This window comes from Acomys minous (assembly GCF_964271855.1).
Source record: "Acomys minous genome assembly, chromosome: 6".
In the NCBI taxonomy this organism is placed as follows: domain Eukaryota; kingdom Metazoa; phylum Chordata; class Mammalia; order Rodentia; family Muridae; genus Acomys; species Acomys minous.
Genome location: NC_140487.1, coordinates 106,551,625 through 106,564,177, shown reverse-complemented (window position 1 = coordinate 106,564,177; position 12,553 = coordinate 106,551,625). Strand labels below are relative to the sequence as shown.

The window sequence follows — 12,553 nt, the reverse complement described above, 5'->3', positions numbered from 1 at the left end:
ATAGCCAAACACAAGTATGACATGTGTTCATGGACGGACCACAGTATGATGGACCACATGGTGAGAGCCAACGTCCAGCTACCTCGATACACACTTTTGTCTAACTACCCTTGCTGTACTTGCTGAAGCCAGTGCCTATCTCAGTGCCTGACCCTTCCCCAGAGGACAGAATGGCCTGCACTGCCCTGACCCTGGGTCAAAAATCAACAAACACCTGGTGAGCTAGCGCAGTCCAGGGCTCAACTTGTTCTCCAGACCCTAGCTTCCCAGGGCCCGGGACTACGTTCCTGAGATTGGCCGAGCCAGCCTGCAGTCTGAGGTGGTGAGTCACCTCCTGGCTGCAAATCGAGGAACCCTCAGTGCGCCCTTGTTTGGAGAAGACCGCTGTCCGCAGCGCGGACACAAGGAGACAGTCAGCAGATGTCACCACGGCCCTGACACACCGGGAGGGACACAGAAAGATCCAGGTAATTGGAGACCGAGAAGAGGAAGATGCAGTCAGACCCAGAGCAAAAGAGCGGGCGAAGGGAGAGATGGTGAGCTTACAAGGCCAAGAGCGCGCAGGGGGCCGGACTCGGAGCCCGCGCTCTTCCCGCTCCCCAACTTGCCCCACCCGCTCCCGGGACCCCAGCGTGGGCAAATGCTCAACCAATGGGCTGCCAGACCTACGCATTACCTCACCGGAACGTGCTGCCATTGGCTCGCCCTTGCACCGGTGCGCGCTGTTGCTATGACAGCCTGGGCTGGCGTTGCGCGGAGATACCAGGAGGAGGCTCCCCATTTCTCCCCAGGGATCCCCATTCAGCCCCAGGGACCTCTGCTGGGGCCTCAAGAGGAAAGCCGAACTCCTGCAACTCCAACAGGAAGCAGAACTCCTCTAACGAAACCTATCACCTCCCTGCCCTAACTACTCCCGCCATTCGGTGCCTGGCGCACCTGCCCTGGGTGGGGGGTGCGGGGACGGGAGCTGGCGGAGGCACCTTGTCACTACACAGGTACCTGCAGACATTGCCACACAGACCAGCAGTGCTGAGCTCTGCACAGATAGATAGATAAGTCCCTCCAAGTCTGTGCCTTGGAAAACCTGCTCCAGCTAAGGGTCCATGGGTACCACTGAGTCACGAAGGCTTCTGAGAGACAGGAAGGCAGAGCCCAAGTTTTCTGGGCGATAGAGGAAAAGGAAAGGATTCCATCGCGTTCTAAGACCAGAGGCAGGAGGCACATAGGGCTCTGTGGAGGGAAATTAGATGCTGGGATGAGGGGGAGACTGGAAAGGAAGAGTTGGGGTAAATCTGCGAGAAATGCAAGAGCAAGATCCCAAAGGGTTGAAAGCAGCCTCGAGGAGCTAGCTCTACACCGCACCCAAGGTACAGGGAGGGGCCGTGATGTGCAGGAACCTGTGATAGAAGGACATATACTTTGGTTGCCTTGAAGGGTGAGCAGGAGTCCAGAGACGGGTTTCTGCAGGGACTGAGAGGGGTAGAAAAATGCTGAGATCCCCCCCCCCAGCCAGTGTGGAGATGCAGGCATAAAAGATGGGGACAGCCCAGGTCAGGTGATTTTGAGTCACACACACCCGCAGGAAGCTGGGAGGGCTTCCTGACAACCTAACAGGGCCATCATGGCCTCCACGGCACCCATGCTATCTGTGTGTGCAACGATGGCTTCAACAGTTGTACTAAACTGAAAAAAAAAAATCCTCCTTCCTTCCCTCCTACTCTCTTCTCTCCCTCCTCTGCCCTCCTCTCCTTCCCTCCTCCCCACAACCACCTCAGCTCTAGCACTTGCCACAGAACTTCATCCTAAGTACCAGCCACAAACATTAAGCTCCCACCAAACTCCGCCCCCACCCTGCCCCGCCCCCTTTACCCAGCCTCCTCTATCACAGCTGCAGCAATGTAGTCACCATCTAGGTCTAAAGGATGGTCTCTCTCACCCATCCTCCCTCCCTTCCCCTCGCCTCCCCCTCCTCTCTGTCTGTCTCAGTTTGTCTTTCTTACACACACACACACACACACACACACACACACACACACACACACACCATGCCTCAGCCCCTCCAACAAGGAGGATAGTGTTTATCCATTGTAGCCGATCTCCAGAACTTATGGGCCCCTCTTCTATGTGCCATGTGGCACACTCCCTAGTCAGCCATCATGATGGCAGACCCTCAATAAACACGAAGTCAGGTGAGGAGACCTCTTAGCACTTCAGTGTGCACAACCCCGCCATGGGGCATCTGATTAGCATCTGTTTTTATCTCTCACTGGTCATGTAGGGTTGTGAGACAGAATCCTGGATTTGTCTCCCGATGCCACATTAAGTCATCAAGATCTCAACTAAACCCTTGACTTGGTGGTGTGGATAGACGCTCCCAAGGTACCATCTAGAAGAATCCAGCAGCTTCTTTGAGGTCAAGAGTGTTAGTCTGAAACTCGTGGTGGTCAGACCTGAAAAATGCCCTTGAAACTCTCAGAACCGTTGTCCTTGTTGTCCCAACAGCCAGGGAAAGGTTCCAGAACGTCCACAGTCAAGGCCATGAAAGGCCTTCCTCACTATCCCAGCACTGTTTCTTGGGTTTTGTTTGTTTGTTTATTGTTTGTTGTTTTTGTTGTTTGTTTGGTTTTTCTTTTTCAAGACAGAGTTTCTCTGTGTAGCCTTGGCTGTCCTGGACTCACTTTGTAGACCAGGCTGGCCTCGAACTCACAGCGATCCGCCTGCCTCTGCCTCCCAAGTGCTGGTATTAAAGGCGTGGGCTACCATGCCCAGCTCCCAGCTCGGTTTCTAATGAAGGCTTGCACTTCCTAGAAAGATCAGGGCTAGAAGGCTAGAAAACTACATTTCCCAGATACTCTTCCAAGGGGCTCTGGGTGGGTTCTGCCAACGGGGAGAATCCATGAAAGATTAGAATGTCAAAAGGAGGTAAAAAGCCATTCTCGGTTAAGAAGTAGCACCAGATGAGACTCCAGCTCCACACCCCCAACTCAAGGACAGTGTCCAGCAGTTCTGATGGCTAGAACAGACTCAGGAGCTCCAAGTGACCCAGACCTCCTTCCCTTCCCACTATCAGTTGAAAGCAAGCTCCTGAGTTGAACCACTCTATGAAGTAGCTGGGGTAGCCTTGGTTTTCCTCAATAGAAAACCAAAAGCGCCATGTCGAGGACTTGCTTGTGCCTGCTCTGGGCAGGTGTCACTCTGTGCAGGTACCCTATGAGTTAGGAATATGAGGGGCAGTGCCCAGGTCCAGGGAGGTCCAGGGGGACAGAGGCCAGGTTCTATAGGGCCCTTCTAACTATCGACTCAGGTTTAGGTCTTGCTTTTTTGAGACAGAAATCTCAATGTTCAGATGCAGGCAAAACTTAAATGCACAAACACACTCTCGTTTTAAAGGGATTTGCAAAATAATTTGCATTCTGGCACTGTGGGTGGTGAGTGTGTGGGTGTTTATCGTGCTAAATTGTGCAATTATGTTTGTGTACTTTCTTCGGTTTTTTATTAGCGTGTATTAATTGTGTGTAATAATGTATTTCATTGTGAAGTGTATTTTGTGCTGCGTGTAATGTATTTTGAACATATTCATCTCCCCCCATTACTCCTTCTCATCCTCACCCCTCTCCCCTTGATCCCTCTCCTCTTGCCAACTAAACCCCCCCCCCTGCTTTCATGTCTTATTTTTAGGGAACCGATGAATTTAATTAGGGTTACTCACAGGAGCATTGGGGAGGGGCTATTTATAGAAGCTGGGCAAACTTGTATTCTCATGAACTTTCTGCACAAATTTTCTGTTTCATGATCTAAAAATTGGTCCGGTGAATGGGGGAGCAACTGGAGAAATCGCGGTGGCAGCCTTTGATTTCAAAGCAGATAAGCAGAGGGGAAGATGGGGAGGAAGACAGGATCAGGCTGAGTCACGATTGATGGAGTAAGCCCGTCGTGCCGGATGGCCAGGTGAGGTTATCAGGAGTAAGCCACGGAGCATAGGATCTCAGAGAGAGAGAGAGAGAGAGAGAGAGAGAGAGAGAGAGAGAGAGAGAGAGAGAGATCAGACTCCACAGCAGCTGAAGAAGAGATGGACAAAAATATCAGCAACTGACCTGTGTGTCTAAAAGCTCAAATCCAAACATCCAAGTCACTCCTACTGACTCAGAGAAAGACAAGACCACCTTGTACAGACAACAGGCTGGGGCCCATAGGTGTAGTGCAAACGATCGCACAGTTCAATTGTTATTGTAAGGATAGAGTGAAGCCAGTCGTGTGGGTCCCCAGTAATTTCACAGACCGGCCACTCGCAGGAAATAGCCTACAGAGGCACGTGGAGTTGAGTGAGTCCCAGCCCAAAAGCAAGATGGAGACGGATCAGTGGTGTGGCCGTTGGAAATTTGCCGCTCTGGAGCCAAGAAGACAGATACCTGGATGCTCTCCCACACACTGGCCTCTGTTGTCAAATCTCTGACTCACGTTCTATGACCCAATCTTCTGTGTCATGGAGCCTGGGGTTGTGTGGGCTTTTGTTGTCGTTTTTGTGTTTTCCCCCAAATAAGGCCATGGTTGGCCTCAAACTCAGTCTGTGCATGAGGATGACCTTGAAATTCTCTCTCTCTTTTTTTTTTTTAAATTTAATTTGCATGCCCCTAGAGGCACTGCAGGTGTGGCTGCTGTGTCACATGTGTGTCGGTGGGAGGCAGAGAGGAGAGAGGTTATGTCTGCACTCAGCATTTAGTCCTGTGAATGTCTGAATGACTAGTAGCCTAACGTTCCCTGACACAACCAAGCCTGAGACAACCACCAGCCCGGTGCCAGGGGCCCCAGACAGAGAACTAGCCTGAAATGACCACCAGTCTGCCACAGCTCAGACTGAGATGACCCCTACCCAGCACCATAATTGCACAAACAGGACATAGCTCTCCTGAGACCACGCCTGAGATGACCCCAGACACTCAGAGACCCCGGGTGCCGCTAAGAGGAACAAGTAATGGCTCATGCCTTTAATCCCAACACTTGGGAGGCAGAGGCAGGCGGATCGCTGTGAGTTCAAGGTCAGGCTGGTCTACAAAGAAAGTCCAGGACAGCCAATGCTACACAGAGAGACCCTGTCTCAAAAAAAAAAAAAAAAAAAAAGAACAAGCAAGTGGTGAAGAAAATGGAAAAGAAAGAGAAACAGAAGGATGTGAGCACAATGGAGAGAGACAGAACTCAAGTCTCAAAGGTAGTGAAGAACAGCCTGATGTGAGGAGCTAGTGATGCTACCCGGAACCATGGTGGGGTCCTTGCCTGTGCTGCCACCAGGGGCCATGGATGGGGGGTTTGTTTCCACTAAAGGCTAGACAGACATCCTGGTCTGGGCATGTTGATGTCTGAGGGCTGTGCAGAACTGGCCCCACCCCCTCGCCTGGGTATGGTTGGGGTGGTGGTGGTGGCTGGCCCTGATGTCATAAAAGGAAGAGAACTGACCCCATCCCTAGCCAGCTGCAGTATTCGTTGGAGCACGCCCCAGAAATTGCAAGAGTTGTGGGTGAGTCACATGGGAGCCTTGGCCTTCCACTTGTCCCCCATGCAGTGGCATGGATGAAGAAGAGTTACCCTCCTTTCTCCCTGGCCCTCGCCACCTCAGCCCTGCCTTTCACCAGCTGAGGCAAGCAGTAAAGAGGCAACAAGGGAGAGCTGGCCCTGGTTGCGGGGAGGAGGGGTTGCTGATGAGCCAGCCCTGAGGGCATGAGAGTGAGAGTCCGCTGGCTAACCAGCTCAGATAACCTCTCAGGCCCAGATCCAGGGCTTTGAGTTGGCCCACCTCAACACCTACTCCATCGATGAACTGCTGGAGTGTGTGAAGGGGCCGGTCCTACAGATCCAAAGCTACAGGAGCTCCATGACACAGGGCAACAGCAGGATATCCAAGGGGAGTGCCAGGGAGGATCCAGGATTGACTGAGTGGCAGAAGCCAGAGACCTCCTACCAGACCAATGAGTCATTGCAATGAAATTTGCAAGCAAGAAAGGTGGACAAAAGAGTATGCTGTGGGACACACTGCAACACACTACGGCTTCCACAATGAGACTTTTTTTTTTCTGTGTTGGGGGGTGAGGATGCAAGGGTGGAGGGCAGGTGCAAGGGCATGGGGAGATGAGTGAGATTGGGGTGCATGATGTGAAATTCACAAAGAAACAATAAAAAGGTTTTTTTTGATTGGTGTGTGTGTGTGTGTGTGAGAGAGAGAGAGAGAGAGAGAGAGAGAGAGAGAGAGAGAGAGAGAGAGAGAGAATGTATTTATTCTGTGAGTATTTGGTGCTTTCTGGGTCACTTGGAACTGGAGTTATAAGAAATTGTGAGCTACCTAGTGTGAGATATGGGGCGTGAACTCCTGTCCTTTGAAAGAGCAGCACACCTTCTTAACCACCAAACATCTACCTAGCTCAGACTTTGAAGTCCTGACTTTCCTGGCTACCTCTCAAGTAGTGAGATGACAGGGCATGCCCCACGGACAACCTGGCTTCTGTGGTGCTGGGGATGGAACCCAGGGCTTTGAGCAGGCTAGGCAAGCGCTTTCCCAACTGAGCCATATCCTCGGCTCTCTACCAAGTGTCATTAAGACAAGGATATTGTTTATCTCAGTTTGGGTAGGAAGGTAGAGGTCCAGGGGCTAGGGTGTGGCTCCGTGATAGAGCCCTTGCCTAACATGCTCAAGGCCCTGGGTTCCAATCCCAGCACTAAGGAATTGAGTGTAGCGGTTCAAGGACGGACCTCATCTCTAACACAGATGAGAAAGAAACAAACCCATAGAAGTGATACTTTTTATGATTTGCATTTCAGTTGCAACAAGACACACTAACCAGGCTTTGTTTGGTTTGGGTGGATGTTCTACACGCTTCTTAGGATTTCTTTAGAGAGATTCCCTCCAAGAAGTCTGTGCTGGCCTCAAACTTGGGATCCTCTTGCCTCGGCCTCTCATGCGCGACCATGGCTTTTTTTTTTTCCTTTTTCTTTCTTTTTTTCTTCGAGACAGGGTTTCTCTGTGTAACCTTAGCTGTCCTGGACTCGCTTTGTAGACCAGGCCGGCCTCAAACTCACAGCGATCCACCTGCCTCTGCCTCCCGAGTGCTGGGATTAAAGGCATGTGCCACCACAGCCTGGCCATGTCTTTCCTTTATAATATTTAAGATGAAGTCTAAGCAACGGATTTCACATCTGATTAGATTTACAGAAGTTGCCTGGGTGCTTACGAAGAATTTGTTCATCATCTTTGTAAGGCTCCCCTGTCAGGTGTTTGAAGTATTTGAATTGGATAAATTAAATTTGTAATTGTAGTTTGAAATATCTAAAGGAATTTGCTTAATTAAATGTTTGAATGGTTTCAAAGTTTACGAGGATTTAATCTGTCAAGTTTATGACTTAATTGAATACCAATCAATGAAAAAGTAAATGTGATCCTGCTTTATATAAAAATTGCTAGGTTCATAAATAAAATATCAAGATCCGTAAGGTAGAAGAAAAAAGCCAAGGCAGTAGCAAGGGTCTGAGATCCATAACACTAAGAAATTAAATATGGATTGATATATTCCTCATTGTATTTGTTCCTTGCTAGCTGAGTACTCACACCTGAATGGTTCATACACACACACATACACATGCACAGATACACACACACATACACATATACACACACATACACACACATACACACACACACACACATGGGTTGGGGAAGGAAGGAGGGAGGGAGGAAGGTGGGGGATGGAGGGAGGGAGGGAGGGGGAGAGAGAAGAAAAAGTTATCCTAAACATATGAAATAAGCACCATGAGGCAAGAGTGCCATATACTCACTGTTGGGGTGGCTTGCACTGCACGAGTCTGGGTGACACGGTGGAGTTTGTGTTACTGTTGGGGGCTTATTGCTGAGTTATATTTCCCAGACTTGTTTCTTGCTGGATAGCTGGGGCGACTCCCCCGTGTCGAACCCTCTGTAGATTCCTCAGCATCTTTAAGCTATTGATAAATCTGGCAGCAAGTTACACTGTGGCAGGGGTTCACAGCTCCTTCCTCAACCTCCCCTGGAAGCATCAGTGCACACATCTGCACACTCACTGCGCCTTATATGTTTTAGCACTGGGGATTAAATCCAGGGCCTTTTGCCTGCAAAGCAAGCACTCTCCCGCTGACCTATGATCCCCAGCCCTCTTTCAACTTTTCATTTTTGAGAGCTCTCATGATGTTGCCAGGCTAGGCTTGAACTCAGTAGCCCAGGCAGGCCTTGAACTCACTATCATCCTGCCTCAACCTCCTTTGTATCTGGACTTACAGGCCTGCACCAGAGAGGCCTAGCAGCTAAATGATTTTTTTTTCAAATTGGGTGCCATGTGGCCCAGATTGACTTAAAAGTCAATTTCTAACGAACAATCACCTTGATTTTCTGTTTCTACCTCCAAGAACTGGGATCACAACCATAGCCCCCCAAGCCTATTTACACTGTGCTGGGCATGTGTCCTGGAGCTTTGCACATGCCAGGCAAGCATTCTACCAACTGAGCCCCAACTGCACTTACATGCACTGAACAATCACCCAATAAAAGGTAATTGTTTTTGTTTCGTTGTAAAAAGTTACATTTGTGTCAAAAGTCCTTGATGGGTGACCTTTTTTTTTTCTGTGAGCTTGAGACCAGTTTGATCTACATATGGAGTCCCAGATCTCGCCTCAAAAAACAAAAACAAAAGGAAGATGACGATAGCCAACATTTCTATATAAATGTTTCCCTGTTTTTGAGATACTTGAGTGTTAATTGATTGGACTCGAGTGAGCCAGGAAGCCCACAGGCGCTCCGGTGTGCTGCCTTCCAATGAGCCTTACGAGCAGACGCAGCTCCTATGTGGCAATGTCTGCTCACCATTTGGGGGTGCAGGAGAAGGGGGGTGCTTCTCACAGGGCCTTGCCACCTGCTGTCTCAGCAGGACACTTGTCATTCCTGGTTTGTTTGTTTTATTTCAAAGGCAGGGTGCCAAATCTAAATTTTTATTACAGATATTTTTTTAAACTCAAAGCAAGGAAGAATTAAAAGTGATACAGTTTCATCAAAATGCCAGCTCAGATTATCACTGTATCAATTCTATGGATTTTCCCTTTAATGGCCCAGTCGTCTTCACAAATAAAAATCACAGTTTAAGCCTTAAGATACATTCTGTGAAATGTGAATTAGACTGAAGAATATTCTAATTTCCACTTGGTTTTTTGTTTGTTTGTTTGTTTGTTTGTTTGTTTTTTAGATCTTTACATGGAGCTGTCTTGAGAAATCTCCCAGCCAATGACTACTTCGGGGGTTGGAGATACCTTTATTCTGGAGTCCTTGGCCAAGTCACCACGTTTATAGCACCAAAACACCTACTCCAAGCGGGGTGTGGTAGCACACACTTGTAATCCCCGCGCTCCATATGTGGAGGCAGGACCATGAGTTCGAGACCTCCCCGGCTTACCTCTGAAGTCCTGTGTCAAAGAGACAAATGGACACAAGAAGAGAGTGACACCACCGCAGTGTGGAGGTGTGAGGGGAGGGGGGATTTTGTTGGGTGTCATGGCAGAGTCTGGGAAACATCCACAGGCTGGCTCTGGAGCGGCTTGCCATTCTGAGGCAATACACACCAGAGCAGGACATCAGCCATCATCACCTTTTCTTTTACTTTTGTTTTGTTGTTGTTGTTTGGTTGGGTTTTTGTGGTTGTTTATTTCTTTTTTTTTTTTTTAAGATTTATTTATTACTTATACAGTATTCTGCCCCCATGCATGCCTGCATGCCAGAAGAGGGCACCAGATCTCATTACAGATGGTTGTGAGCCACCATGTGGTTGCTGGGAATTGAACTCAGGACCTTTGGAAGAATAGACAGTGCTCTTAACCTCTGAGCCATCTCTCCAGCCCCTGTTGTTTGTTTCTTGGTTTCTTATTTCTTTTTATGGACCAGGCTGGCCTCAAACTTACTGTATAGCTAAGGATGACCTTGAACTTCTGATCTTCCTGCCTCCGTCTTCTATGTGCTCAGATTACAAGTGTATTTTGATATTCTTAGCTTGTGCTGTCCTGGAGATGAAACCCAGGGCTCCTTGCATGCCAGGCAAGAACTCTAACCACTGAGCGACACTCCAGGTGACCCTTGATATGATGGTGTCAATCCCAACAGTCGGAAGAGGAAGAAGGTGCGGTTTCCCGAGGTACCCCATTAAGTGATGTCAACCCTCATGGACCAATGCTCCTCTACCCTGTCCCCATCTTGCGCACTTCCCAGTTATTGGGGTCTTCCCTCCCTGGAACCATGCTGGGAATCTCATTGGCCCAGGGAGCAACCACGCTTCTGAGGAGGCCCTCATCTGCTATGTAGCATCAAGGTCCACGGAGCTGCTGTGTTGGGCTCTGAGCAGTTGTGAGCATGCAGACATGAACAGAGGTTACCACTAGCTGACACTAGCTCATGGAGATCCTGGAGCCCTTCACCCACCTCGGGTTAAGGCAGATCACGAGCTCAGCCCTTTCCCTCCATAAGAATATAAGAGATTAATGAGTTTTCCCTCTGGCCTCCAGGGCCTGGACTGTGGGCTCCTCTGTGGATCCGTTCATGTGAATGAGCAAACATGAGGACAGGTTTGCTACTCACCTCTGGGAGCTACAGTTGGGGATGGGGCAGGTAGTGGAGTCTAGTTGCACACAGGACCTGGGAATGCCAGGCTGCCATTACCTCTGGAGGAAATGCATCTCTATCCAGGAGGGCAGACAGGGATCCATATGGACATCTTTTTCTTTTCTTTCTTTTAATTTTGGAGGTGGGGGGGGGTGAGACAGGGTTTCTCTGTGTAGCCTTGGCTGTAATGGGCTCACTTTGTAGACCAGACTAGCTTCGAACTCACAGAGTTCCACCTGCCTCTGCCTCCCGAGTGCTGCGATCTAAGGCGTGAGCCACCACGCCCGGCCCATATGGACATTTTTATTTTTGCCTCTGCTCATGAACTGAGAGGAAAAATCTGTTTCTGTATCAAGAAAATTTTTTGGCCTCGCCTGGTGTCTATAGGCCTGAAATCTCAGCTACTGTGGAGGCTGAGACAGGAGGGTCTAAAGTTCAAGGCTAGTCTGGGCTACAGAGCAGATTTAAGGCCAGCCTGGGCAACCTAGGGTGACTCTGTCTCAAAGTGAAAAATAAAAAAGAGGGCTGGGGACATGGCTTAGCGGTGATATGCTTGCCTGGCATGGATGAGTGTCTCATTCAGTCCCCAGGAAAGAAAGAAAGACAGAGGGATGGAAAAGAAGAAGGGGAGGGACAGAAGAAAAGGACAGAGAGAGGGGGAGGGGAACAGAGACAGAAAGAGGGAGAGAGGAAGGGAGGGAGGGAAGGAAGGAGGGAGGGAGGGAAGGAGGGACTGAGAGAAAAGCTACCCCTCAGTTGCAGTTTGGGAGAATTTTATGTAAGTGTAGGAAAGCATTACACATATCTGTAAAGACTCTGTCCCAAACATGCCCTCCCTAACTATGAAACATATTCTGCCTAGGATCCTTAGCACACACACACACACACACACACACACACACACACACACACACATCCAAAAATCTAGAAAACCTTTTCTCATGAGCCCCAGGGTCTAGATGTCTTTGTCATCCTAAGCTGGAAAAAAAATCACAGGCTGAGGCTTAAAAGAATTCCTGGCCTCTGTATGTAAAACACTGGAAGCCATGTTCAGGTCTGGTCACTTGTCAGCTGACCTATGACATCCCTTCCCTTACAGCAGTAAGCTCACCTCAAAGGGCAGGCTGCTCTGTGAGAGCCCCGGTGCTTCAACCACACCCCTCAGGTCCCCAAGAGCGTGCACACAGCCCATGTTCCCTCCATCCAGGGGGCCCGGAATATGAGCTCCTGAGAGGCACGGCTCTCTCTCTAGCTGACGCACAAAGGAAGATTACCATCAAAGGCACAGCAATCCCCTCAGAGTAGACAGTGGGAAGGTTGGCATGGCACGGTGGAAATATTTGGTGAGACTTAGGGGTCCGGGGAGACTTAGGGGGACAAGACAGGCTAATGGTCATGACCAAGATGGGACCACATGTGTCAAGGACAAACTGAGAGCTACCAACATCACAGTCGCTGGAGCCCTCTCCAGCACTGCTTGGGCTGTGTGGCTGTGTGAGGATGCTCCCTCCTGGGTAAGCTTCATGCTCGGACATAGGTGAGCGGACCCCTTGCTGACAACAGCCCGCCAGACACAAATGTGTTAAAGGATAGTTCCTTGCAGACCCTAACCCACACAAAAGCTGTCAAAAGCTGGCTCTTTGAAGAAAAACATATCAAAGGTACCCTAGAGACAAGCCCCAGTAAGTGTCCTGGGAGTGTAGTACCCTTAGTTTAAAAACTCAGGGGCTGGGAGGTTGAGCAGTGCACTCCCATCCCTTCCCCATAGCCTTCTGCCCTTGCCCTTTTTAAAGCTTAGTTAATTAAAATCTAGTTTTTTGTCTTTAGTTTAATAAACTGTAGTCTGGCCTTTCACAAGCCAGAGGCCCCCCCCCCTTTCCCCTCTGGAAGGGACACAGA

General features: G+C 49.5%; 1 long non-coding RNA gene across 1 annotated transcript; it reads left to right on the top strand.

Annotated features, from left to right (window-relative positions):
• The first annotated feature begins 293 nt into the window (after window positions 1-293).
• LOC311599348 lies at window positions 294-9,984 on the top strand. The gene is made up of 2 exons (XR_014779871.1): window positions 294-467; window positions 9,252-9,984. It is a non-coding gene; the product is annotated as an uncharacterized lncRNA (long non-coding RNA).
• Window positions 9,985-12,553: the final 2,569 nt, after the last annotated feature.